The sequence below is a fragment of the Lithobates pipiens genome, unplaced genomic scaffold, assembly GCF_037356315.1.
Source record: "Lithobates pipiens isolate NorthernLeopardFrog02 unplaced genomic scaffold, aLitPip1_a1.2 Scaffold_8, whole genome shotgun sequence".
In the NCBI taxonomy this organism is placed as follows: domain Eukaryota; kingdom Metazoa; phylum Chordata; class Amphibia; order Anura; family Ranidae; genus Lithobates; species Lithobates pipiens.
In genome coordinates, this window is record NW_027507903.1 from 667,925,627 (window position 1) to 667,953,021 (window position 27,395).

The following is a 27,395-nucleotide window of genomic DNA, read 5'->3' on the forward strand; positions in this document are numbered from 1 at the left end:
ATAAGACGTGTCTTAAAGGGGACGTATAGGTACACCCATTTGCCCAGCCGTGCCATTGTGGTGATGTACATTGTCGCATGCTGGTCGCCAAGCGGTTAAACGCAACACGTGTTAGTGACTGTGAGCTAGATGTACTGCAGAGTTGGTAATGGGCTGTGAGACAAATGGCTACCTATGGTGTAGGCCAGGGATATGCAATTGGCGGACCTCCAGCTGTTGCAGAACTACAAGTCCCATGAGGCCTAGCAAGACTCTGACAGCCACAAGCATGACACCCAGAGGCAGAGGCATGATGGGACTTGTAGTTTTGCAACAGCTGGAGGTCCACTAATTGCATATCACTGGTGTAGGCCATTATGCAGTATCATCTTGTAGGGATCAGTGGCAGTTGACCGGAGCACTCATAGGAGATTATGATAGTAGTGTACAGTTTACTCCACAGGGAGCCATTTCTTCCATCTGAAGGAGGAGACTACGGGCAAGCGGTTAAAGTGTGTCTCCAGACGCAAGATGGACTCAAGACGTATACAATAAAATCTGTCCATTCACAATGACCGCTTTATTCTACCCCTGGAGTGTGAAGAAATTCCTGCCGTCTTCCCTGACGCCGACACCGGTTCCATGGCCAGGCCGACAACGCTGAGGAGTGTCGTCGGAATCTGGAATCTTCACCACTTTTTTAGCACTCACATCCTCTGCTTAAAGCGGATCTTCAGTCAGTTTTTCAACTTTCCATCTATTAAATCTTTTGCCCTTCTTGTTGTTGTTTTAACCTTGGATAGTAAAACATTTTTTTTTTCTGCCAGTGAATCCCTTATACAGCCCACTTCCTGTTTCTTATCTGGTCATTAGCCTAGGCTTATGACATCATGCCCAGCTCTCACTCTAGTGAGAGTTTGCCAGGAAGGGAGGTGGGGGGCGAGTCATAAGAGGGCAAATGAAAACTGCAGGGCTGCAGAGATGGAGGTGGGCCTCTGTGTATATCCAGGAAGTGAAAAGGCAGCAGCATCAGCTGCCCACAGTTAACATGGAAGCAGCCAGACTGAGTGGAGGGAGATTTCTGCAGCATATATGGCAAGTACAGAATCACAGTATATATATATATATATATATATATATATAAAATAATATGCAAATTGGTTGAAGGGAAGGTCCAGAACGGAAAAAAGTTTTTTTTTATTACAAATTATGTAAGCAGACTGCAGTTCCTCTTTAATTTAGACACTTCCCCCACACTGCTGCGCATGCATTGTAGCTGTGCCTGAGCAGAGAGCATTGTTAAGGAGACTGGGCAAAATGACAGCGCATGCGCATGCATCCAATCTGAGAAGAATGTATAAATACTAATACAGCTCCTATCCTCCCCTCTACTACAGTATGTTAGACCTTTAGTTAAGCCTTGCCCCCAGAAAGGAAGGAAAGGAGCAATGCCGATAATTAGCATGTAAACAATTAAAAAAATATATTTATTTTGTGTTAAAAAAAAAAAGGACAAAAGAGAGTGCATTGGAGATGCTAGGTGCTATTAGGGCTGTTGGGTAGTAGATGCCTTTAAATCTCTCAGAAGCCATAAGGTAAAATAAACCATGAATCCTTATCCTAATAAGGATTGAGTAAGCTGTTTGGGGTGGTGGTGATGTGCTGGGGGTTTTAGTAACCAGTGGGAGGGGTACAAAAGGCATCTCTCCCTTCTTACCTCTTTTTGCAGTCAGGATGGGTCTAGGTGTGAGGAGCCGTTTCAGTCTGGATGGGTCTAGGGGTGAGGAGCCGTTTCAGTCTGGATGGGTCTAGGGGTGAGGAGCCGTTTCAGTCTGGATGGGTCTAGGGGTGAGGAGCCGTTTCAGTCTGGATGGGTCTAGGTGTGAGGAGCCGTTTCAGTCTGGATGGGTCTAGGGGTGAGGAGCCATTTCAGTCTGGATGGGTCTAGGGGTGAGGAGCTGTTGCAGTCAGGATGGGACTAGGGGTGAGGAGATCCTGCAGTCAGGATGAGTCTAGGGGTGAGGAGCTGTTGTATTTAGGATGGGTTTAGGGGTGAGGAGCTGTTGTATTTAGGATGGGTCTAGGGGTGAGGAGCTCCTGCAGTTAGGATAGGTTTTGGGGTGAGGAGCTCCTGCAGTTAGGATGGGTTTTGGGGTGAGGAGCTCCTGCAGTTAGGATGGGTTTTGGGGTGAGGAGCTGTTGTATTTAGGATGGGTCTAGGGGTGAGGAGCTCCTGCAGTTAGGATAGGTTTTGGGGTGAGGAGCTCCTGCAGTTAGGATGGGTTTTGGGGTGAGGAGCTCCTGCAGTTAGGATGGGTTTTGGGGTGAACGGCTCCTGCAGTTGGGGTGGGTCTAGGGGTGCAGAGCTTTTGCAGTTGGGATGGGTCTTGGGGTGAGAAGCTCCGGCAATAAGGATGGGTTTTGGGGTGGGGGGTCCCCGCAGTTAGTTGTTGCAAGTGAAGCTGATTCTTAATATTTTTTAGGGGCTGTTGAATGGGCATTTGTTCATATCAGGCAGGTCATATCATTTCTATAAAGTCTAATCTAGCTAGTTTGCTCAATCTAGAGAGTGCCAAATTAACCACTAGAGGGGGCAGATCACTACAGGGCTTATAGGCTAACTTTAGGAAAAAACATGAACCCCTGCCCTCTAAATGACTGTTGGGAGAAAAAGCCATTGAAATACTCTGTTTATTTGTCTAAGCATGCAGTCATCTCATGTTCAGGTCCCGGTCATTCTCTCTTCTACTGTTGGCAGTGATATGTACACTTCCTATTGGATGTTCAGTGGCGGAGTCCCCTCTGGATCCAGAAGAGGGGTGATGTCATCATAAGGGGACGTCAGAGGGCTGAAAGAGAGGAGGGAAAATAAAAAAGTGAATAGAGGGGAACTCTTTCAATAGGCTGTCACATCTGGAACAGAGGAGAACTCTTGCTATGGGGGTGTCACATCAGGAATAGAGGAGAACTCTACCAATGGGGGTGTCACATGGGGAATGAAGGAGAACTCTTCCAAAGGGCTGTTATATTAGGAATGATGGAGAACTCTACCAATGGGGTGTCACTTCAGGAATAGAGAAGTCTTTCAAAGGGGTGTCACATCAGGAATAAAGAAGAACTTTTCCAATGGGGGTGTCACATCAGGAATAGAGGCAAACTCTTCCATTGGGGGTGTCACATCAGGAATAAAGGAGAACTCTTCCAATAGGCGTGTCACATACGGAATAGAGGAGAACTCTTCCAATGGGGGTGTCACATGGGGAATAGAGGGGAACTCTTCCAATGGGGGTGTCACATGGGGAATAGAGGGAAACTCTTCCAATGGGGATGTCACATGGGGAATAGAGGGAAACTCTTCCAATGGGGGTGTCACATGGGGAATAGAGGGGAACTCTTCCAATGGGGGTGTCACATGGGGAATAGAGGGGAACTCTTCCAATGGGGGTGTCACATGGGGAATAGAGGGGAACTCTTCCAATGGGGGTGTCACATGGGGAATAGAGGGAAACTCTTCCAATGGGGGTGTCACATGGGGAATAGAGGGAAACTCTTCCAATGGGGGTGTCACATGGGGAATAGAGGGAAACTCTTCCAATGGGGGTGTCACATGGGGAATAGAGGGGAACTCTTCCCATGGGCTGTTACATTAGGAATGAAGAACTCTTCCAATGGGGTGTCACTTCAGGAACAGAGAACTCTTTCAAAGGGGTGTCACATCAGGAATAAATAAGAACTTTTCCAAGCTATCAACCTTAAATCATACTCATTTAATCATAATTAAGATGTCTGCCAGCTTCTCCCTTCATGTGAAACGAAACTGCAACGGTTAAAAAAAGAGCAACGTCAAAAAGAAGATTGCGCCTGTTCTCGGAACCATGAGACTACACCCAAGAGGAAGAAGGGGCTGAAAACAAGACCCTATTTTAGCTACGATAGTTTGCTTTTCCCTTTTTAAGACATGACCCAGCTAAAAAGTTTATACTCCGTCACAATAATGAATATGTATAATTTGTGGTTTGTACACGCTGTCTTTCATCAAAATTTTGATAAGATAGTAAGATATCTGACTCATTGTATATCAGCCGGAGTTCAGGAAATAAAAAGGAGAAGTATCTGAATACTGAACTACGTGTGTGTCAGTGTTTGACTTCAAGTGTGCACATTTTTATATTAAGGATTAATTTGGCCAGGGGGACAGAAACAAGGTACCGAGCTGTTCTAGTTCGGATCCAAAACAGTGCCACATCAGGAATAGTGGATAACTTTTCCAATGGGGGTGTCACATCAGGAATAGAGAAGAACTCTTCCAATGGGGGTATCACATTGGGAATGAAGGGGAACTCTTCCAATGGGGTGTCATGTCAGGAATAGAGCTAAACGCTCCCATTGGGAGTGTCACATCGGCAATAGAGGAAAACTCTTCCAATGGGGGTGTCACATCGGCAATAGAGGAAAACTCTTCCAATGGGGGTGTCACATCGGCAATAGAGGAAAACTCTTCCAATGGGGGTGTCACATCGGCAATAGAGGAAAACTCTTCCAATGGGGGTGTCACATCGGCAATAGAGGAAAACTCTTCCAATGGGGGTGTCACATCGGCAATAGAGGAAAACTCTTCCAATGGGGGTGTCACATCGGCAATAGAGGAAAACTCTTCCAATGGGCTGTTGCATTGGGAATGAAGGGGAATTCTTTCAATGGGGGTGCCACATCAGGAATAGTGGATAACTTTTCCAATGGGGGTGTCACATCAGGAATAGAAGCAAACTCTTCCAATGGGGGTGTCACATTGGGAATAGAGGGGAACTCTTCCAATGGCGGTGTTACATCGGGAATAGAGGAGAAATCTTCCAATGGGGGTGTTACATCGGGAATAGAGGAGAAATCTTCCAATGGGGGTGTCACATCAGGAATAGAGGAGAAATCTTCCAATGGGGGTGTCACATCAGGAATAGAGGGGAACTCTTCCAATGGGCTGTTACATTGGGAATGAAGGGGAACTTTTCCAATGTGGTGTCACATCGGGAATAGAGGAGAACTCTTCCAATGGGGGAGTCACATTGGGAATAGAGGAGAACTCTTCCAATGGGGGTGTCACATTGGGAATAGAGGAGAACACTTCCAATGGGGTGTCACATCGGGGAATAGAGGAGAACTCTTCCAATGGGGGTGTCACATCGGGAATAGAGGAGAACTCTTCCAATGGGGGTGTTACATCGGGAATAGAGGAGAAATCTTCCAATGGGGGAGTCACATCGGGAATAGAGGAGAACACTTCCAATGTGGTGTCACATCGGGAATAGAGGAGAACTCTTCCAATGGGGGAGTCACATCGGGAATAGAGGAGAACTCTTCCAATGGGGGTGTCACATTGGGAATAGAGGAGAACTCTTCCAATGGGGGTGTCACATCGGGAATAGAGGAGAACTCTTCCAATGGGGTTGTTACATCGGGACTAGAGGAGAAATCTTCCAATGGGGGTGTTACATCGGGAATAGAGGAGAAATCTTCCAATGGGGGTGTTACATCGGGAATAGAGGAGAAATCTTCCAATGGGGGTGTTACATCGGGAATAGAGGAGAAATCTTCCAATGGGGGTGACACATCGGGAATAGAGAACTCTTCCAATGGGGGTGTCACATCGGGAATAGAGAACTCTTCCAATTGGGGTGTCACATCAGGAATAGAGAACTCTTCCAATGGGGGTGTCACATCGGGAATAGAGAACTCTTCCAATAGGGGTGTCACATCGGGAATAATGGGAAATTGTTCCAGTAGGGGTGTCACATCGGGAATAGAGAACTCTTCCAATAGGGGTGTCACATCGGGAATAATGGGGAATTGTTCCAATGGGGTTGCCGCATGATGTCACGTCTGATAACAGGAAGTTAAAGGAAATTATAGCTACTCCCCATATTATCCTAATTACAGAAGAGGAATTTTCTTATCTATAAAATATCCCCAGAGATTAACATGGCCAGCCTGATTCCCCCCACTTCCACTGGGACATAATGTGAAAAAAGATCTGGGGGACATAGGCAGCAATGACGGGAGAAGACTAGAACCCTGGCAGACTGCAGCTTGTATCCCCCGATAAAGTCTTTCTCTCACTGGTCATTTAATTAGAACAGGACATGAGATCTGCAAAAAGAGACCAACAGCAATAAAATCCTGAAGAATTTCAACCACCCCCTCCCCAGTCTGTCCAAAACTCTTGGTTGAATTGAGAATTTACAGCACTCCCAGGGTCTATAATGGGTTAGAAGTCGAGTAAAAGCTGAATTAGTGACTGCAAACTCTTCATTGGATGGAGATGTCCAGAAATCTGTAGGTGCCTCTTGACCCCTCCAATGCTTTTCTCCCTCAGAACATAGAGGGGCAGACTGTGACCTCTCTGGGACCTCTGCCTGTGATTGGGCAATGAGAATGGAGAGTGTGGGGGTCGTGTGTTGGTGGCCATTGGATATCTGGTCTTTCTGGGTGACGGGTGTCTAGTTGTGTGTGCTGTGTTCATCGGTAAGTCTCTGTAGAAGGCACCGTGTTTACGAAGATATACAAACATTCTCATTTCATCTTCTCCATTGCTTTTCATGTATAGATGTCATTGGCCTCCTAGGCACAGGGGGGCGTATGACTTTACAGAAGATCTTGTTGGCAATAAAGTCTTGTCTGTACGCAGATTTTTCAGTCTTTGTATTACACTGTGGACCAATACAGATCACAGACTACAACACTGCAACCTTTAGATCTATCTTAATGACTGATCTGCACGCAGAGTATTGCACGTCTGTGTGATTTGAGCCCATGGCGTACCTTCTTGCAGTTGCCCATAGGACTAGGGGGTTTACTGGGGAATCCAATGGTGTAGCTTGCATAGGGGCCACAGGGGCAGTTGCCCTGGGTGGAAAATGAGTATACACTCGGGGTGAGAAGAGGTGGGAGATCGGTCAGTGCGTGCTTCTCTTCTGGTCCTATCAGTGACGCACTCCCTCTTAGGCTGTGTGGGCGGGTCCGGCTGGGTGGTTCTAGGTCAGAGTGGGCGGAGTTGAGGAGAGCGGCATGCTCCCACTGAGTGTGTGGCAGTGTTCTGCTCAGTGCAGTTGAGGAAGACTCTGATCTTACCTTTCCTCCCCAAGACCGCCGCCCACCAGCATGCCGTGCACTGAAACTCCTCCACCTACCATTGAGCCTGGGTGGAAGGGGGATTACATTGAGATGGGGTGCACATTAAGGGGGTGAGGGATTGGGGGTGCAAAATGAGGAGTGTATGGTGTTGGGGTACACGATGAGGGGATGAATGGTGTGGGGGTGCACAATGGGGGGTGTATGGTGTTGAGGCACATGATGAGGGCATGAAGGGAGTTGGGGGCATGATGAAGGGTGTGGGGGAGCACAATGGGGGGTGTATGGTGTTGGGGTACATGATGAGGGGATGACTGGTGTGGGGGTGCACAATGGGGGGTGTATGGTGTTGAGGCACATGATGAGGGGATGAAGGGAGTTGGGGGCACGAAGAAGGGTGTGGGGGAGCACAATGGGGGGTGTATGGTGTTGGGGTACATGATGAGGGGGTGAAGGCAGTTGGGAGGCACAATGAAGGGATGAAGGGTGTACAATGGGGGGGGGGTCTATGGTGTTGGTACATGATGAGGGGATGAAGGGAGTTGGGGGCACAATGAAGGGATGAAGGGTGTGGGGGTGCACAATGGGGGGTGTATGGTATTGAGGCACATGATGGGGATGAAGGGAATTGGGAGGCACAATGAAGGGATGAAGGGTGTACAATGGGGGGGGTCTATGGTGTTGTTGCACATGATGAGGGGATGAAGGGAGTTGGGGGGCACGATGAAGGGATGAATGGAGTTGGGGGGCACAATGAAGGGATGAAGTGTGTGGAGGTGCACAATAGGGGGTCTATGGTGTTGGGGCACATGATGAGGGCATGAAGGGGGTTGGGGGGCACAATGAAGGGGATGAAGGGTGCACAATGGGGGGTGTATGGTGTTGGGGCACATGATGAGGGGTATGAAGGGAGTGGACAGGCACAATGAAGAGTGTGGGGTACACAATAGGGGTTCTATGGTGTTGGGGCACACAATGAGGGTATGAATGGAGTTTGGGGGTCACAATGAAGGGATGAAGGGTGTGGGGGTGCACAATAGGGGGTCTATGGTGTTGGGGCACACGATGAGGGGATGAAGGGAGTTGGGGGGCACAATGAAGGAATGAAGGGTGTGGGGGTGCACAATGGGGGGTCTATGGTGTTGGGGCACATGATGAGGGGATGAAGGGAGTTGGGGGGCACAATGAAAGGATGAAGGGTGTGGGGGGGGGGGGGGGGTTCACTAAGGAGGGTGCATGGAGTGGATGAGAAAGCTGGCCACACAGGGGAACTCAGGGAAGGCCTCACTCTATACCGTACACCTGTGCAGGGCCATGTTTACCAGAAGAGGTGTACTGTCTAGTCTGGTAGCTATGTCCATGCAGATGCATGGACATAGCTACTGTGCCCCCGAATGCAGACAGGTTTTGTTCGGGGACACACACCCGCATGCACCCATGAGGGGGTCATTTTGTGACACAGCGGCTGCATACTTGTAACCACTGAGTCCAAGCAGACGTCAGTGGGACTGCCTGGATGGGGATGCTCAGAAAACCTTTTACAGGTAAATTTGGCATTGCACAGGTGTATAGTATGCATTGTGTGCACGAGGCCTAAGGCCTACTAAATATCATATATACAGTGTATGTATATATATATATCATACATACACACACATATACATATGCACACATACACACACACACAGTTGCGTTCATAAGTTTTCATAGCCTGATAACATACACACAAGTTGACACAAAGGAGTTTGAATGGCTATTAAAGGTAACACCCTCACCTGTGATCTGTTTGCTTGTAATTAGTGTGTATATAAAAGGACAATGAGTTTCTGGACTCCTGACAGACCCTTGCATCTTTCATCCAGTGCTGCACTGACGTTTCTGGATTCTGAGTCATGAGGAAAGCAAAAGAATTGTCGAAGCATCTGCGGGAAAAGGTAGTTGAACTGTATAAAACAGGAAAGGGATATAAAAAGATATCCAAGGAATTGAGAATGCCAATCAGCGGTGTTCAAACTCTAATCAAGAAGTGGAAAATTAGAGGTTCTGTTGAAACCAAACCACGGTCAGGAAGACCAACTACATTTTCAACCACAACTGCCAGGAAAATAATTAATGATGCAAAGAAAAACCCACAAATAACTTCAGGTTCCAGTGGTTAGGGGGCAAAATACTCACTCTGGAGTGATGGGGTCCTCTGATAACATAGGGGGGGGAACCTCTGATGTGATGGGAGGATCTCTGATGTGATGGGGGGACCACTGACCTGATGGGAGAATGTGATAGGGGAGATTCCTCTGATGTAACGGGGGGAGGGGGGGGGGCACTGAGGCACTGATGGGAGGATCTGTGATGTGATGGAGGGAATCTCTCTAAAGTGATGGGGGATCACTGATGTGATGGGGAGGGGGGTCATCTGATGTTGTTATGGGGTGATCTCTGATGTGATGGGGAGACCTCTAACGTGATTGGGGGATCTCTGATGAGATGGGGGGACCTGTGATGTGATGGGGGCTCTCTGATGTGATTGGGGGGGATCTCTGATGTGATGGGTGATCTATAATTACGCTGCACTGCTGACAAATAGCCACAAGATGGCGAGAGATCCATACAGACTATGCTGCTTTGCACTGGGAGTGATGCTCTGCAGGGAGAAGTGATTAGTATAGAGGAGTGATGCTCTGCAGGGAGAAGTGATTAGTATAGAGGAGTGATACTCTGCAGGGAGAAGTGATCAGTATAGAGGAGTGATGCTCTGCAGGGAGAAGTGATCAGTATAGAGGAGTGATACTCTGCAGGGAGAAGTTATCAGTATAAAGGAGTGATACTCTGCAGGGAGAAGTGATCAGTATAGAGGAGTAATACTCTGCAGGGAGAAGTGATCAGTATAGAGGAGTGATACTCTGCAGGGAGAATTGATCAGTATAGAGTAGTGATACTCTGCAGAGAGAAGTGATCAGTATAGAGAGGAGTGATACTCTGCAAAGAGAAGTGATCAGTATAGAGAAGTGATGCTCTGCAGGGAGAAGTGTTCAGTATTGAGGATTGATGTTCTGCAGAGCGCAGTGATCAGAATAGAGGAGTGATACTCTGCAGGGAGAAGTAGACAGTATAGAGGAGTGATACTCTGCAGGGAGAAGTGATCAGTATAGAGGAGTGATGCTCTGCAGGGAGAAGTGATCAGTATAGAGGAGTGATACTCTGCAGGGAGAAGTTATCAGTATAAAGGAGTGATACTCTGCAGGGAGAAGTGATCAGTATAGAGGAGTGATACTCTGCAGAGAGAAGTGATCAGTATAGAGGAGTGATACTCTGCAGGGAGAAGTTATCAGTATAAAGGAGTGATACTCTGCAGGGAGAAGTTATCAGTATAAAGGAGTGATACTCTGCAGGGAGAAGTGATCAGTATAGAGGAGTGATACTCTGCAGAGAGAAGTGATCAGTATAGAGAGGAGTGATACTCTGCAAAGAGAAGTGATCAGTATAGAGAAGTGATGCTCTGCAGGGAGAAGTGTTCAGTATTGAGGATTGATGTTCTGCAGAGCGCAGTGATCAGTATAGAGGAGTGATACTCTGCAGGGAGAAGTGATCAGTATAGAGGAGTGATACTCTGCAGGGAGAAGTGATCAGAATAGAGGAGTGATACTCTGCAGAGAGAAGTGATCAGTATAGAGGAGTGATACTCTGCAGGGAGAATTGATCAGTATAGAGGAGTGATACTCTGCAGGGAGAAGTGATCAGTATAGAGGAGTGATACTCTGCTGGGAGAAGTGATCAGTATAGAGGAGTGATACTCTGCAGGGAGAATTGATCAGTATAGAGGAGTGATACTCTGCAGAGAGAAGTGATCAGTATAGAGGAGTGATACTCTGCAGAGAGAAGTGATCAGTATGGAGAGGAGTGATGCTCTGCAGGGAGAAGTGATCAGTATAGAGGAGTGATACTCTGCAGGGAGAAGTTATCAGTATAAAGGAGTGATACTCTGCAGGGAGAAGTTATCAGTATAAAGGAGTGATACTCTGCAGGGAGAAGTTATCAGTATAAAGGAGTGATACTCTGCAGGGAGAAGTGATCAGTATAGAGGAGTGATACTCTGCAGAGAGAAGTGATCAGTATAGAGAGGAGTGATACTCTGCAAAGAGAAGTGATCAGTATAGAGAAGTGATGCTCTGCAGGGAGAAGTGTTCAGTATTGAGGATTGATGTTCTGCAGAGCGCAGTGATCAGAATAGAGGAGTGATACTCTGCAGGGAGAAGTGATCAGTATAGAGGAGTGATACTCTGCAGGGAGAAGTGATCAGAATAGAGGAGTGATACTCTGCAGAGAGAAGTGATCAGTATAGAGGAGTGATACTCTGCAGGGAGAATTGATCAGTATAGAGGAGTGATACTCTGCAGGGAGAAGTGATCAGTATAGAGGAGTGATACTCTGCTGGGAGAAGTGATCAGTATAGAGGAGTGATACTCTGCAGGGAGAATTGATCAGTATAGAGGAGTGATACTCTGCAGAGAGAAGTGATCAGTATAGAGGAGTGATACTCTGCAGAGAGAAGTGATCAGTATGGAGAGGAGTGATGCTCTGCAGGGAGAAGTGATCAGTATAGAGGAGTGATACTCTGCAGGGAGAAGTGATCAGTATAGAGGAGTGATACTCTGCAGGGAGAATTGATCAGTATAGAGGAGTGATACTCTGCAGAGAGAAGTGATCAGTATGGAGAGGAGTGATGCTCTGCAGGGAGAAGTGATCAGTATAGAGGAGTGATACTCTGCAGGGAGAAGTGATCAGTATAGAGGAGTGATACTCTGCAGGGAGAAGTGATCAGTATAGAGGAGTGATACTCTGCAGGGAGAAGTGATCAGTATAGAGGAGTGATACTCTGCAGGGAGAATTGATCAGTATAGAGGAGTGATACTCTGCAGGGAGAATTGATCAGTATAGAGGAGTGATACTCTGCAGAGAGAAGTGATCAGTATAGAGGAGTGATACTCTGCAGGGAGAAGTGATCAGTATGGAGAGGAGTGATGCTCTGCAGGGAGAAGTGATCAGTATAGAGGAGTGATACTCTGCAGAGAGAAGTGATCAGTATAGAGAGGAGTGATGCTCTGCAGGGAGAAGTGATCAGTATAGAGGAGTGATGCTCTGCAGGGAGAATTGATCAGTATAGAGGAGTGATGCTCTGCAGGGAGAAGTGATCAGTATAGAGGAGTGATACTCTGCAGACAGAAGTGATCAGTATAGAGGAGTGATACTCTGCAGGGAGAATTGATCAGTATAGAGGAGTGATACTCTGCAGGGAGAAGTGATCAGTATAGAGGAGTGATGCTCTGCAGGGAGAAGTGATCAGTATAGAGGAGTGATAATCTGCAGAGAGAAGTGATCAGTATAGAGGAGTGATACTCTGCAGAGAGAAGTGATCAGTATAGAGGAGTGATACTCTGCAGGGAGAAGTGATCAGTATAGAGGAGTGATACTCTGCAGAGAGAAGTGATCAGTATAGAGGAGTGATACTCTGCAGGGAGAAGTGATCAGAATAGAGGAGTGATACTCTGCAGGGAGAAGTGATCAGTAAAGAGAGGAGTGATGCTCTGCAGGGAGAAGTGATCATTATAGAGGAGTGATACTCTGCAGGGAGAAGTGATCAGTATAGAGGAGTGATACTCTGCAGGCAGAAGTGATCAGTATAGAGGAGTGATACTCTGCAGGGAGAATTGATCAGTATAGAGGAGTGATACTCTGCAGAGAGAAGTGATCAGTATAGAGGAGTGATACTCTGCAGGGAGAATTGATCAGTATAGAGGAGTGATACTCTGCAGGGAGAAGTGATCAGTATAGAGGAGTGATACTCTGCTGGGAGAAGTGATCAGTATAGAGGAGTGATACTCTGCAGGGAGAATTGATCAGTATAGAGGAGTGATACTCTGCAGAGAGAAGTGATCAGTATAGAGGAGTGATACTCTGCAGAGAGAAGTGATCAGTATGGAGAGGAGTGATGCTCTGCAGGGAGAAGTGATCAGTATAGAGGAGTGATACTCTGCAGGGAGAAGTGATCAGTATAGAGGAGTGATACTCTGCAGGGAGAATTGATCAGTATAGAGGAGTGATGCTCTGCAGGCAGAAGTGATCAGTATAGAGGAGTGATACTCTGCAGAGAGAAGTGATCAGTATAGAGGAGTGATGCTCTGCAGGCAGAAGTGATCAGTATAGAGGAGTGATACTCTGCAGAGAGAAGTGATCAGTATGGAGAGGAGTGATGCTCTGCAGGGAGAAGTGATCAGTATAGAGGAGTGATACTCTGCAGAGAGAAGTGATCAGTATAGAGAGGAGTGATGCTCTGCAGGGAGAAGTGATCAGTATAGAGGAGTGATGCTCTGCAGACAGAAGTGATCAGTATAGAGGAGTGATACTCTGCAGACAGAAGTGATCAGTATAGAGGAGTGATACTCTGCAGAGAGAAGTGATCAGTATAGAGGAGTGATGCTCTGCAGGCAGAAGTGATCAGTATAGAGGAGTGATACTCTGCAGAGAGAAGTGATCAGTATGGAGAGGAGTGATGCTCTGCAGGGAGAAGTGATTAGTATAGAGGAGTGATACTCTGCAGGGAGAAGTGATCAGTATAGAGGAGTGATGCTCTGCAGGGAGAAGTGATTAGTATAGAGGAGTGATACTCTGCAGGGAGAAGTGATCAGTATAGAGGAGTGATGCTCTGCAGGGAGAAGTGATCAGTATAGAGGAGTGATACTCTGCAGGGAGAAGTTATCAGTATAAAGGAGTGATACTCTGCAGGGAGAAGTGATCAGTATAGAGGAGTAATACTCTGCAGGGAGAAGTGATCAGTATAGAGGAGTGATACTCTGCAGGGAGAATTGATCAGTATAGAGTAGTGATACTCTGCAGAGAGAAGTGATCAGTATAGAGAGGAGTGATACTCTGCAAAGAGAAGTGATCAGTATAGAGAAGTGATGCTCTGCAGGGAGAAGTGTTCAGTATTGAGGATTGATGTTCTGCAGAGCGCAGTGATCAGAATAGAGGAGTGATACTCTGCAGGGAGAAGTGATCAGTATAGAGGAGTGATACTCTGCAGGGAGAAGTGATCAGTATAGAGGAGTGATACTCTGCAGGGAGAAGTAGACAGTATAGAGGAGTGATACTCTGCAGGGAGAAGTGATCAGTATAGAGGAGTGATGCTCTGCAGGGAGAAGTGATCAGTATAGAGGAGTGATACTCTGCAGGGAGAAGTTATCAGTATAAAGGAGTGATACTCTGCAGGGAGAAGTTATCAGTATAAAGGAGTGATACTCTGCAGGGAGAAGTGATCAGTATAGAGGAGTGATACTCTGCAGAGAGAAGTGATCAGTATAGAGAGGAGTGATACTCTGCAAAGAGAAGTGATCAGTATAGAGAAGTGATGCTCTGCAGGGAGAAGTGATCAGTATAGAGGATTGATGTTCTGCAGAGCGCAGTGATCAGAATAGAGGAGTGATACTCTGCAGGGAGAAGTGATCAGTATAGAGGAGTGATACTCTGCAGGGAGAAGTGATCAGAATAGAGGAGTGATACTCTGCAGAGAGAAGTGATCAGTATAGAGGAGTGATACTCTGCAGGGAGAATTGATCAGTATAGAGGAGTGATACTCTGCAGGGAGAAGTGATCAGTATAGAGGAGTGATACTCTGCAGGGAGAATTGATCAGTATAGAGGAGTGATACTCTGCAGAGAGAAGTGATCAGTATAGAGGAGTGATACTCTGCAGAGAGAAGTGATCAGTATGGAGAGGAGTGATGCTCTGCAGGGAGAAGTGATCAGTATAGAGGAGTGATACTCTGCAGGGAGAAGTGATCAGTATAGAGGAGTGATACTCTGCAGGGAGAATTGATCAGTATAGAGGAGTGATACTCTGCAGAGAGAAGTGATCAGTATAGAGGAGTGATACTCTGCAGGGAGAAGTGATCAGTATAGAGGAGTGATACTCTGCAGGGAGAAGTGATCAGAATAGAGGAGTGATACTCTGCAGAGAGAAGTGATCAGTATAGAGGAGTGATACTCTGCAGGGAGAATTGATCAGTATAGAGGAGTGATACTCTGCAGGGAGAAGTGATCAGTATAGAGGAGTGATACTCTGCAGGGAGAATTGATCAGTATAGAGGAGTGATACTCTGCAGAGAGAAGTGATCAGTATAGAGGAGTGATACTCTGCAGAGAGAAGTGATCAGTATGGAGAGGAGTGATGCTCTGCAGGGAGAAGTGATCAGTATAGAGGAGTGATACTCTGCAGGGAGAAGTGATCAGTATAGAGGAGTGATACTCTGCAGGGAGAAGTGATCAGTATAGAGGAGTGATACTCTGCAGGGAGAAGTGATCAGTATAGAGGAGTGATACTCTGCAGGGAGAATTGATCAGTATAGAGGAGTGATACTCTGCAGGGAGATTTGATCAGTATAGAGGAGTGATACTCTGCAGAGAGAAGTGATCAGTATAGAGGAGTGATACTCTGCAGAGAGAAGTGATCAGTATGGAGAGGAGTGATGCTCTGCAGGGAGAAGTGATCAGTATAGAGAGGAGTGATGCTCTGCAGGGAGAAGTGATCAGTATAGAGGAGTGATGCTCTGCAGGGAGAATTGATCAGTATAGAGAAGTGATGCTCTGCAGGGAGAAGTGATCAGTATAGAGGAGTGATACTCTGCAGACAGAAGTGATCAGTATAGAGGAGTGATACTCTGCAGGGAGAATTGATCAGTATAGAGGAGTGATACTCTGCAGGGAGAAGTGATCAGTATAGAGGAGTGATGCTCTGCAGGGAGAAGTGATCAGTATAGAGGAGTGATAATCTGCAGAGAGAAGTGATCAGTATAGAGGAGTGATACTCTGCAGAGAGAAGTGATCAGTATAGAGGAGTGATACTCTGCAGGGAGAAGTGATCAGTATAGAGGAGTGATACTCTGCAGAGAGAAGTGATCAGTATAGAGGAGTGATACTCTGCAGGGAGAAGTGATCAGAATAGAGGAGTGATACTCTGCAGGGAGAAGTGATCATTATAGAGGAGTGATACTCTGCAGGGAGAAGTGATCAGTATAGAGGAGTGATACTCTGCAGGCAGAAGTGATCAGTATAGAGGAGTGATACTCTGCAGGGAGAATTGATCAGTATAGAGGAGTGATACTCTGCAGAGAGAAGTGATCAGTATGGAGAGGAGTGATGCTCTGCAGGGAGAAGTGATCAGAATAGAGGAGTGATACTCTGCAGAGAGAAGTGATCAGTATAGAGGAGTGATACTCTGCAGGGAGAATTGATCAGTATAGAGGAGTGATACTCTGCAGGGAGAAGTGATCAGTATAGAGGAGTGATACTCTGCAGGGAGAATTGATCAGTATAGAGGAGTGATACTCTGCAGAGAGAAGTGATCAGTATAGAGGAGTGATACTCTGCAGAGAGAAGTGATCAGTATGGAGAGGAGTGATGCTCTGCAGGGAGAAGTGATCAGTATAGAGGAGTGATACTCTGCAGGGAGAAGTGATCAGTATAGAGGAGTGATACTCTGCAGAGAGAAGTGATCAGTATGGAGAGGAGTGATACTCTGCAGGGAGAAGTGATCAGTATAGAGGAGTGATACTCTGCAGGGAGAAGTGATCAGTATAGAGGAGTGATACTCTGCAGGGAGAATTGATCAGTATAGAGGAGTGATACTCTGCAGAGAGAAGTGATCAGTATGGAGAGGAGTGATGCTCTGCAGGGAGAAGTGATCAGTATAGAGGAGTGATACTCTGCAGAGAGAAGTGATCAGTATAGAGAGGAGTGATGCTCTGCAGGGAGAAGTGATCAGTATAGAGGAGTGATGCTCTGCAGGGAGAAGTGATCAGTATAGAGGAGTGATACTCTGCCGGGAGAATTGATCAGTATAGAGGAGTGATACTCTGCAGGGAGAAGTGATCAGTATAGAGGAGTGATACTCTGCAGAGAGAAGTGATCAGTATAGAGGAGTGATGCTCTGCAGGGAGAAGTGATCAGTATAGAGGAGTGATGCTCTGCAGGGAGAAGTGATCAGTATAGAGAGGAGTGATACTCTGCAGGGAGAAGTGATCAGTATAGAGGAGTGATACTCTGCAGAGAGAAGTGATCAGTATGGAGAGGAGTGATGCTCTGCAGGGAGAAGTGATCAGTATAGAGGAGTGATACTCTGCAGGGAGAATTGATCAGTATAGAGGAGTGATACTCTGCAGAGAGAAGAGATCAGTATAGAGGAGTGATACTCTGCAGAGAGAAGTGATCAGTATGGAGAGGAGTGATGCTCTGCAGGGAGAAGTGATCAGAATAGAGGAGTGATACTCTGCAGAGAGAAGTGATCAGTATAGAGGAGTGATACTCTGCAGGGAGAATTGATCAGTATAGAGGAGTGATACTCTGCAGGGAGAAGTGATCAGTATAGAGGAGTGATACTCTGCAGGGAGAATTGATCAGTATAGAGGAGTGATACTCTGCAGAGAGAAGTGATCAGTATAGAGGAGTGATACTCTGCAGAGAGAAGTGATCAGTATGGAGAGGAGTGATGCTCTGCAGGGAGAAGTGATCAGTATAGAGGAGTGATACTCTGCAGGGAGAAGTGATCAGTATAGAGGAGTGATACTCTGCAGGGAGAATTGATCAGTATAGAGGAGTGATACTCTGCAGAGAGAAGTGATCAGTATAGAGGAGTGATGCTCTGCAGGCAGAAGTGATCAGTATAGAGGAGTGATACTCTGCAGAGAGAAGTGATCAGTATGGAGAGGAGTGATGCTCTGCAGGGAGAAGTGATCAGTATAGAGGAGTGATACTCTGCAGAGAGAAGTGATCAGTATAGAGAGGAGTGATGCTCTGCAGGGAGAAGTGATCAGTATAGAGGAGTGATACTCTGCAGACAGAAGTGATCAGTATAGAGGAGTGATACTCTGCCGGGAGAATTGATCAGTATAGAGGAGTGATACTCTGCAGGGAGAAGTGATCAGTATAGAGGAGTGATACTCTGCAGAGAGAAGTGATCAGTATAGAGGAGTGATGCTCTGCAGGGAGAAGTGATCAGTATAGAGGAGTGATGCTCTGCAGGGAGAAGTGATCAGTATAGAGAGGAGTGATACTCTGCAGGGAGAAGTGATCAGTATAGAGGAGTGATACTCTGCAGAGAGAAGTGATCAGTATAGAGGAGTGATACTCTGCAGGGAGAAGTGATCAGTATAGAGGAGTGATACTCTGCAGGGAGAAGTGATCAGTATGGAGAGGAGTGATGCTCTGCAGGGAGAAGTGATCAGTATAGAGGAGTGATACTCTGCAGAGAGAAGTGATCAGTATAGAGAGGAGTGATACTCTGCAGAGAGAAGTGATCAGTATAGAGGAGTGATACTCTGCAGAGAGAAGTGATCAGTATGGAGAGGAGTGATGCTCTGCAGGGAGAAGTGATCAGTATAGAGGAGTGATACTCTGCAGGGAGAATTGATCAGTATAGAGGAGTGATGCTCTGCAGGGAGAAGTGATCAGTATAGAGGAGTGATACTCTGCAGGCAGAAGTGATCAGTATAGAGGAGTGATGCTCTGCAGGGAGAAGTGATCAGTATGGAGAGAAGTGATGCTCTGCAGGGAGAAGTGATCAGTATAGAGGAGTGATACTCTGCAGGGAGAATTGATCAGTATAGAGGAGTGATACTCTGCAGGGAGAAGTGATCAGTATAGAGGAGTGATACTCTGCAGGGAGAAGTGATCAGTATAGAGGAGTGATACTCTGCAGGGAGAAGTGATCAGTATAGAGGAGTGATACTCTGCAGGGAGAAGTGATCAGTATAGAGGAGTGATACTCTGCAGGGAGAAGTGATCAGCATAGAAAGGAGTGATACTCTGCAGGGAGAAGTGATCAGTATAGAGGAGTGATACTCTGCAGAGAGAAGTGATCAGTATAGAGAGGAGTGATACTCTGCAGGGAGAATTGATCAGTATTGATGATTGATGTTCTGCAGAGCGCAGTGATCAGTATAGAGGAGTGATACTCTGCAGGGAGAATTGATCAGTATAGAGGAGTGATACTCTGCAGGGAGAAGTGATCAGCATAGAGAGGAGTAATACTCTGCAGGGAGAAGTGATCAGCATAGAGAGGAGTGATACTCTGCAGGGAGAAGTGATCAGTATAGAGGAGTGATACTCTGCAGGGAGAATTGATCAGTATAGAGGAGTGATACTCTGCAGAGAGAAGAGATCAGTATAGAGGAGTGATACTCTGCAGAGAGAAGTGATCAGTATGGAGAGGAGTGATACTCTGCAGGGAGAATTGATCAGTATAGAGGAGTGATACTCTGCAGAGAGAAGTGATCAGTATACAGAGGAGTGATGCTCTGCAGGGAGAAGTGATCAGTATAGAGGAGTGATACTCTGCAGGGAGAAGTGATCAGTATAGAGGAGTGATACTCTGCAGGGAGAAGTGATCAGTATAGAGGAGTGATACTCTGCAGGGAGAAGTGATCAGTATAGAGGAGTGATACTCTGCAGGGAGAAGTGATCAGTATAGAGGAGTGATACTCTGCAGGGAGAAGTGATCAGTATAGAGGAGTGATACTCTGCAGGGAGAAGTGATCAGTATAGAGGAGTGATACTCTGCAGGGAGAAGTGATCAGAATAGAGGAGTGATACTCTGCAGGGAGAGGTGATCAGTATAGAGAGGAGTGATGCTCTGCAGGGAGAATTGATCAGTATAGAGGAGTGATACTCTGCAGAGAGAAGAGATCAGTATAGAGGAGTGATACTCTGCAGAGAGAAGTGATCAGTATGGAGAGGAGTGATGCTCTGCAGGGAGAAGTGATCAGAATAGAGGAGTGATACTCTGCAGAGAGAAGTGATCAGTATAGAGGAGTGATGCTCTGCAGGGAGAATTGATCAGTATAGAGGAGTGATACTCTGCAGGGAGAAGTGATCAGTATAGAGGAGTGATACTCTGCAGAGAGAAGTGATCAGTATAGAGGAGTGATACTCTGCAGAGAGAAGTGATCAGTATGGAGAGGAGTGATGCTCTGCAGGGAGAAGTGATCAGTATAGAGGAGTGATACTCTGCAGGGAGAAGTGATCAGTATAGAGGAGTGATACTCTGCAGAGAGAAGTGATCAGTATGGAGAGGAGTGATGCTCTGCAGGGAGAAGTGATCAGTATAGAGGAGTGATACTCTGCAGGGAGAAGTGATCAGTTTAGAGGAGTGATACTCTGCAGGGAGAAGTGATCAGTATAGATGAGTGATACTCTGCAGGGAGAAGTGATCAGTATAGAGGAGTGATACTCTGCAGGGAGAATTGATCAGTATAGAGGAGTGATACTCTGCAGGGAGAATTGATCAGTATAGAGGAGTGATACTCTGCAGAGAGAAGTGATCAGTATAGAGGAGTGATACTCTGCAGAGAGAAGTGATCAGTATGGAGAGGAGTGATGCTCTGCAGGGAGAAGTGATCAGTATAGAGGAGTGATACTCTGCAGAGAGAAGTGATCAGTATAGAGAGGAGTGATGCTCTGCAGGGAGAAGTGATCATTATAGAGGAGTGATACTCTGCAGGGAGAAGTGATCAGTATAGAGGAGTGATGCTCTGCAGGGAGAAGTGATCAGTATAGAGGAGTGATGCTCTGCAGGGAGAATTGATCAGTATAGAGGAGTGATGCTCTGCAGGGAGAAGTGATCAGTATAGAGGAGTGATACTCTGCAGACAGAAGTGATCAGTATAGAGGAGTGATACTCTGCAGGGAGAATTGATCAGTAAAGAGGAGTGATACTCTGCAGGGAGAAGTGATCAGTATAGAGGAGTGATACTCTGCAGGCAGAAGTGATCAGTATAGAGGAGTGATACTCTGCAGAGAGAAGTGATCAGTATGGAGAGGAGTGATGCTCTGCAGGGAGAAGTGATCAGTATAGAGGAGTGATACTCTGCAGGGAGAAGTGATCAGTATAGAGGAGTGATACTCTGCAGGGAGAATTGATCAGTATAGAGGAGTGATGCTCTGCAGGGAGAAGTGATCAGTATAGAGGAGTGATACTCTGCAGGCAGAAGTGATCAGTATAGAGGAGTGATGCTCTGCAGGGAGAAGTGATCAGTATAGAGGAGTGATACTCTGCAGGGAGAAGTGATCAGTATAGAGGAGTGATACTCTGCAGGGAGAAGTGATCAGTATAGAGGAGTGATACTCTGCAGGGAGAAGTGATCAGTATAGAGGAGTGATACTCTGCAGGGAGAAGTGATCAGTATAGAGGAGTGATACTCTGCAGGGAGAAGTGATCAGTATAGAGGAGTGATACTCTGCAGGGAGAATTGATCAGTATAGAGGAGTGATACTCTGCAGAGAGAAGTGATCAGTATAGAGGAGTGATACTCTGTAGGGAGAAGTGATCAGTATGGAGAGGAGTGATGCTCTGCAGGGAGAAGTGATCATTATAGAGGAGTGATGCTCTGCAGGGAGAAGTGATCAGTATAGAGAAGTGATGCTCTGCAGGGAGAAGTGATCAGTATAGAGGAGTGATACTCTGCAGGGAGAAGTGATCAGTATAGAGGAGTGATACTCTGCAGGGAGAATTGATCAGTATAGAGGAGTGATACTCTGCAGAGAGAAGTGATCAGTATAGAGGAGTGATACTCTGTAGGGAGAAGTGATCAGTATGGAGAGGAGTGATGCTCTGCAGGGAGAAGTGATCATTATAGAGGAGTGATACTCTGCAGGGAGAAGTGATCAGTATAGAGAGGAGTGATGCTCTGCAGGGAGAAGTGATCATTATAGAGGAGTGATACTCTGCAGAGAGAAGTGATCAGTATAGAGGAGTGATACTCTGCAGAGAGAAGTGATCAGTATGGAGAGGAGTGATACTCTGCAGGGAGAATTGATCAGCATAGAGGAGTGATACTCTGCAGAGATAAGTGATCAGTATAGAGGAGTGATACTCTGCAGAGAGAAGTGATCAGTATAGAGGAGTGATACTCTGCAGAGAGAAGTGATCAGTATGGAGAGGAGTGATGCTCTGCAGGGAGAATTGATCAGCATAGAGGAGTGATACTCTGCAGAGATAAGTGATCAGTATAGAGGAGTGATACTCTGCAGGGAGAAGTGATCAGTATAGAGGAGTGATACTCTGCAGAGAGAAGTGATCAGTATAGAGGAGTGATACTCTGCAGAGAGAAGTGATCAGTATGGAGAGGAGTGATGCTCTGCAGGGAGAAGTGATCAGTATAGAGGAGTGATACTCTGCAGGGAGAAGTGATCAGTATAGAGGAGTGATACTCTGCAGGGAGAATTGTTCAGTATAGAGGAGTGATACTCTGCAGAGAGAAGTGATCAGTATAGAGGAGTGATACTCTGCAGGGAGAATTGTTCAGTATAGAGGAGTGATACTCTGCAGGGAGAATTGTTCAGTATAGAGGAGTGATACTCTGCAGAGAGAAGTGATCAGTATAGAGGAGTGATACTCTGCAGGGAGAAGTGATCAGTATAGAGGAGTGATACTCTGCAGGGAGAATTGTTCAGTATAGAGGAGTGATACTCTGCAGAGAGAAGTGATCAGTATAGAGGAGTGATACTCTGCAGGGAGAATTGTTCAGTATAGAGGAGTGATACTCTGCAGAGAGAAGTGATCAGTAAAGAGAGGAGTGATACTCTGCAGAGAGAAGTGATCAGTATAGAGAGGAGTGATACTCTGCAGAGAGAAGTGATCAGTATAGAGAGGAGTGATGCTCTGCAGGGAGAAGTGATCAGTATAGAGGAGTGATACTCTGCAGGGAGAAGTGATCAGTATAGAGAGGAGTGATACTCTGCAGGGAGAAGTGATCAGTATAGAGAGGAGTGATACTCTGCAGGGAGAAGTGATCAGTATAGAGGAGTGATACTCTGCAGGGAGAAGTGATCAGTATAGAGGAGTGATACTCTGCAGGGAGAATTGTTCAGTATAGAGGAGTGATACTCTGCAGGGAGAATTGTTCAGTATAGAGGAGTGATACTCTGCAGAGAGAAGTGATCAGTATAGAGAGGAGTGATGCTCTGCAGGGAGAAGTGATCAGTATAGAGGAGTGATACTCTGCAGGGAGAAGTGATCAGTATAGAGAGGAGTGATGCTCTGCAGGGAGAAGTGATCATTATAGAGGAGTGATACTCTGCAGGGAGAAGTGATTAGTATAGAGGAGTGATACTCTGCAGGCAGAAGTGATCAGTATAGAGGAGTGATACTCTGCAGAGAGAAGTGATCAGTATGGAGAGGAGTGATGCTCTGCAGGGAGAAGTGATCAGTATAGAGGAGTGATACTCTGCAGGGAGAAGTGATCAGTATAGAGGAGTGATACTCTGCAGGGAGAAGTGATCAGTAGAGAGGAGTGATACTCTGCAGGGAGAAGTGATCAGTATAGAGGAGTGATACTCTGCAGGGAGAAGTGATCAGTAGAGAGGAGTGATACTCTGCAGAGAGAAGTGATCAGTATAGAGGAGTGATACTCTGCAGAGAGAAGTGATCAGTATGGAGGGGAGTGATGCTCTGCAGAGAGAAGTGATCAGTATAGAGGAGTGATGCTCTGCAGGGAGAAGTGATCAGTATAGAGGAGTGATACTCTGCAGGGAGAAGTGATCAGTATAGAGAGGAGTGATACTCTGCAGGGAGAAGTGATCAGTATAGAGGAGTGATACTCTGCAGGGAGAAGTGATCAGTATAGAGGAGTGATACTCTGCAGAGAAAAGTGATCAGTATAGAGGAGTGATACTCTGCAGAGAGAAGTGATCAGTATGGAGAGGAGTGATGCTCTGCAGGGAGAAGTGATCAGTATAGAGGAGTGATACTCTGCAGGGAGAAGTGATCAGTATAGAGGAGTGATACTCTGCAGGGAGAAGTGATCAGTATAGAGAGGAGTGATGCTCTGCAGGGAGAAGTGATCAGTATAGAGGAGTGATACTCTGCAGGGAGAAGTGATCAGTATAGAGGAGTGATACTCTGCAGAGAGAAGTGATCAGTATAGAGGAGTGATACTCTGTAGGGAGAAGTGATCAGTATGGAGAGGAGTGATACTCTGCAGAGAGAAGTGATCAGTATGGAGGGGAGTGATGCTCTGCAGGGAGAAGTGATCAGTATAGAGGAGTGATACTCTGCAGGGAGAAGTGATCAGTATAGAGGAGTGATACTCTGCAGAGAGAAGTGATCAGTATAGAGGAGTGATACTCTGCAGGGAGAAGTGATCAGTATAGAGGAGTGATACTCTGCAGAGAGAAGTGATCAGTATAGAGGAGTGATACTCTGCAGGGAGAAGTGATCAGTATAGAGGAGTGATACTCTGTAGGGAGAAGTGATCAGTATAGAGGAGTGATACTCTGCAGAGAGAAGTGATCAGTATAGAGGAGTGATACTCTGCAGGGAGAAGTGATCAGTATAGAGGAGTGATACTCTGCAGGGAGAATTGTTCAGTATAGAGGAGTGATACTCTGCAGAGAGAAGAGATCAGTATAGAGGAGTGATACTCTGTAGGGAGAAGTGATCAGTATGGAGAGGAGTGATACTCTGCAGGGAGAATTGTTCAGTATAGAGGAGTGATACTCTGCAGGGAGAAGTGATCAGTATAGAGGAGTGATACTCTGCAGGGAGAAGTGATCAGTATAGAGGAGTGATACTCTGCAGAGAGAAGTGATCAGTATAGAGGAGTGATGCTCTGCAGGGAGAAGTGATCAGTATAGAGGAGTGATGCTCTGCAGGGAGAAGTGATCAGTATAGAGAGGAGTGATACTCTGCAGGGAGAAGTGATCAGTATAGAGGAGTGATACTCTGCAGAGAGAAGTTATCAGTATGGAGAGGAGTGATGCTCTGCAGGGAGAAGTGATCAGTATAGAGGAGTGATACTCTGCAGGGAGAATTGATCAGTATAGAGGAGTGATGCTCTGCAGGGAGAAGTGATCAGTATAGAGGAGTGATACTCTGCAGGCAGAAGTGATCAGTATAGAGGAGTGATGCTCTGCAGGGAGAAGTGATCAGTATGGAGAGAAGTGATGCTCTGCAGGGAGAAGTGATCAGTATAGAGGAGTGATACTCTGCAGGGAGAAGTGATCAGTATAGAGGAGTGATACTCTGCAGGGAGAAGTGATCAGTATAGAGAAGTGATGCTCTGCAGGGAGAAGTGATCAGTATAGAGGAGTGATACTCTGCAGGGAGAAGTGATCAGTATAGAGGAGTGATACTCTGCAGGGAGAATTGATCAGTATAGAGGAGTGATACTCTGCAGAGAGAAGTGATCAGTATAGAGGAGTGATACTCTGTAGGGAGAAGTGATCAGTATGGAGAGGAGTGATGCTCTGCAGGGAGAAGTGATCAGTATAGAGGAGTGATACTCTGCAGGGAGAAGTGATCAGTATAGAGGAGTGATACTCTGCAGAGAGAAGTGATCAGTATGGAGAGGAGTGATACTCTGCAGGGAGAATTGATCAGCATAGAGGAGTGATACTCTGCAGAGATAAGTGATCAGTATAGAGGAGTGATACTCTGCAGAGAGAAGTGATCAGTATAGAGGAGTGATACTCTGCAGAGAGAAGTGATCAGTATGGAGAGGAGTGATGCTCTGCAGGGAGAATTGATCAGCATAGAGGAGTGATACTCTGCAGAGATAAGTGATCAGTATAGAGGAGTGATACTCTGCAGGGAGAAGTGATCAGTATAGAGGAGTGATACTCTGCAGAGAGAAGTGATCAGTATGGAGAGGAGTGATGCTCTGCAGGGAGAAGTGATCAGTATAGAGGAGTGATACTCTGCAGGGAGAAGTGATCAGTATAGAGGAGTGATACTCTGCAGGGAGAAGTGATCAGTATAGAGGAGTGATACTCTGCAGGGAGAATTGTTCAGTATAGAGGAGTGATACTCTGCAGAGAGAAGTGATCAGTATAGAGGAGTGATACTCTGCAGGGAGAATTGTTCAGTATAGAGGAGTGATACTCTGCAGGGAGAATTGTTCAGTATAGAGGAGTGATACTCTGCAGGGAGAATTGTTCAGTATAGAGGAGTGATACTCTGCAGAGAGAAGAGATCAGTGTAGAGGAGTGATACTCTGTAGGGAGAAGTGATCAGTATAGAGAGGAGTGATGCTCTGCAGGGAGAAGTGATCATTATAGAGGAGTGATACTCTGCAGGGAGAAGTGATCAGTATAGAGGAGTGATACTCTGCAGGGAGAAGTGATCAGTATAGAGGAGTGATACTCTGCAGGGAGAATTGTTCAGTATAGAGGAGTGATACTCTGCAGAGAGAAGTGATCAGTATAGAGGAGTGATACTCTGCATGGAGAATTGTTCAGTATAGAGGAGTGATACTCTGCAGGGAGAATTGTTCAGTATAGAGGAGTGATACTCTGCAGAGAGAAGTGATCAGTATAGAGAGGAGTGATGCTCTGCAGGGAGAAGTGATCAGTATAGAGGAGTGATACTCTGCAGGGAGAAGTGATCAGTATAGAGAGGAGTGATGCTCTGCAGGGAGAAGTGATCATTATAGAGGAGTGATACTCTGCAGGGAGAAGTGATTAGTATAGAGGAGTGATACTCTGCAGGCAGAAGTGATCAGTATAGAGGAGTGATACTCTGCAGAGAGAAGTGATCAGTATGGAGAGGAGTGATGCTCTGCAGGGAGAAGTGATCAGTATAGAGGAGTGATACTCTGCAGGGAGAAGTGATCAGTATAGAGGAGTGATACTCTGCAGGGAGAAGTGATCAGTAGAGAGGAGTGATACTCTGCAGGGAGAAGTGATCAGTATAGAGGAGTGATACTCTGCAGGGAGAAGTGATCAGTAGAGAGGAGTGATACTCTGCAGAGAGAAGTGATCAGTATAGAGGAGTGATACTCTGCAGAGAGAAGTGATCAGTATGGAGGGGAGTGATGCTCTGCAGAGAGAAGTGATCAGTATAGAGGAGTGATGCTCTGCAGGGAGAAGTGATCAGTATAGAGGAGTGATACTCTGCAGGGAGAAGTGATCAGTATAGAGAGGAGTGATACTCTGCAGGGAGAAGTGATCAGTATAGAGGAGTGATACTCTGCAGGGAGAAGTGATCAGTATAGAGGAGTGATACTCTGCAGAGAAAAGTGATCAGTATAGAGGAGTGATACTCTGCAGAGAGAAGTGATCAGTATGGAGAGGAGTGATGCTCTGCAGGGAGAAGTGATCAGTATAGAGGAGTGATACTCTGCAGGGAGAAGTGATCAGTATAGAGGAGTGATACTCTGCAGGGAGAAGTGATCAGTATAGAGAGGAGTGATGCTCTGCAGGGAGAAGTGATCAGTATAGAGGAGTGATACTCTGCAGGGAGAAGTGATCAGT

The 27,395-nt window shown here is 46.3% G+C and overlaps 1 long non-coding RNA gene across 8 annotated transcripts in view; it reads right to left on the reverse strand.

Moving 5' to 3' along the window:
- Positions 1 to 2,682: 2,682 nt before the first annotated feature.
- LOC143961916 (uncharacterized) overlaps positions 2,683 to 27,395 on the reverse strand; it is a 184,033-nt gene continuing 159,320 nt past the window's right edge. For 6 of the 8 annotated variants that reach the window (XR_013270582.1, XR_013270581.1, XR_013270584.1 and 3 more), the window contains one exon: positions 2,683 to 2,828. This is a non-coding gene — a long non-coding RNA (uncharacterized LOC143961916). Of the gene's footprint in view, positions 2,829 to 8,876; positions 9,045 to 27,395 lie in introns of all 8 variants that reach the window. The other 2 variants (XR_013270583.1, XR_013270585.1) reach the window with 2 other exon arrangements.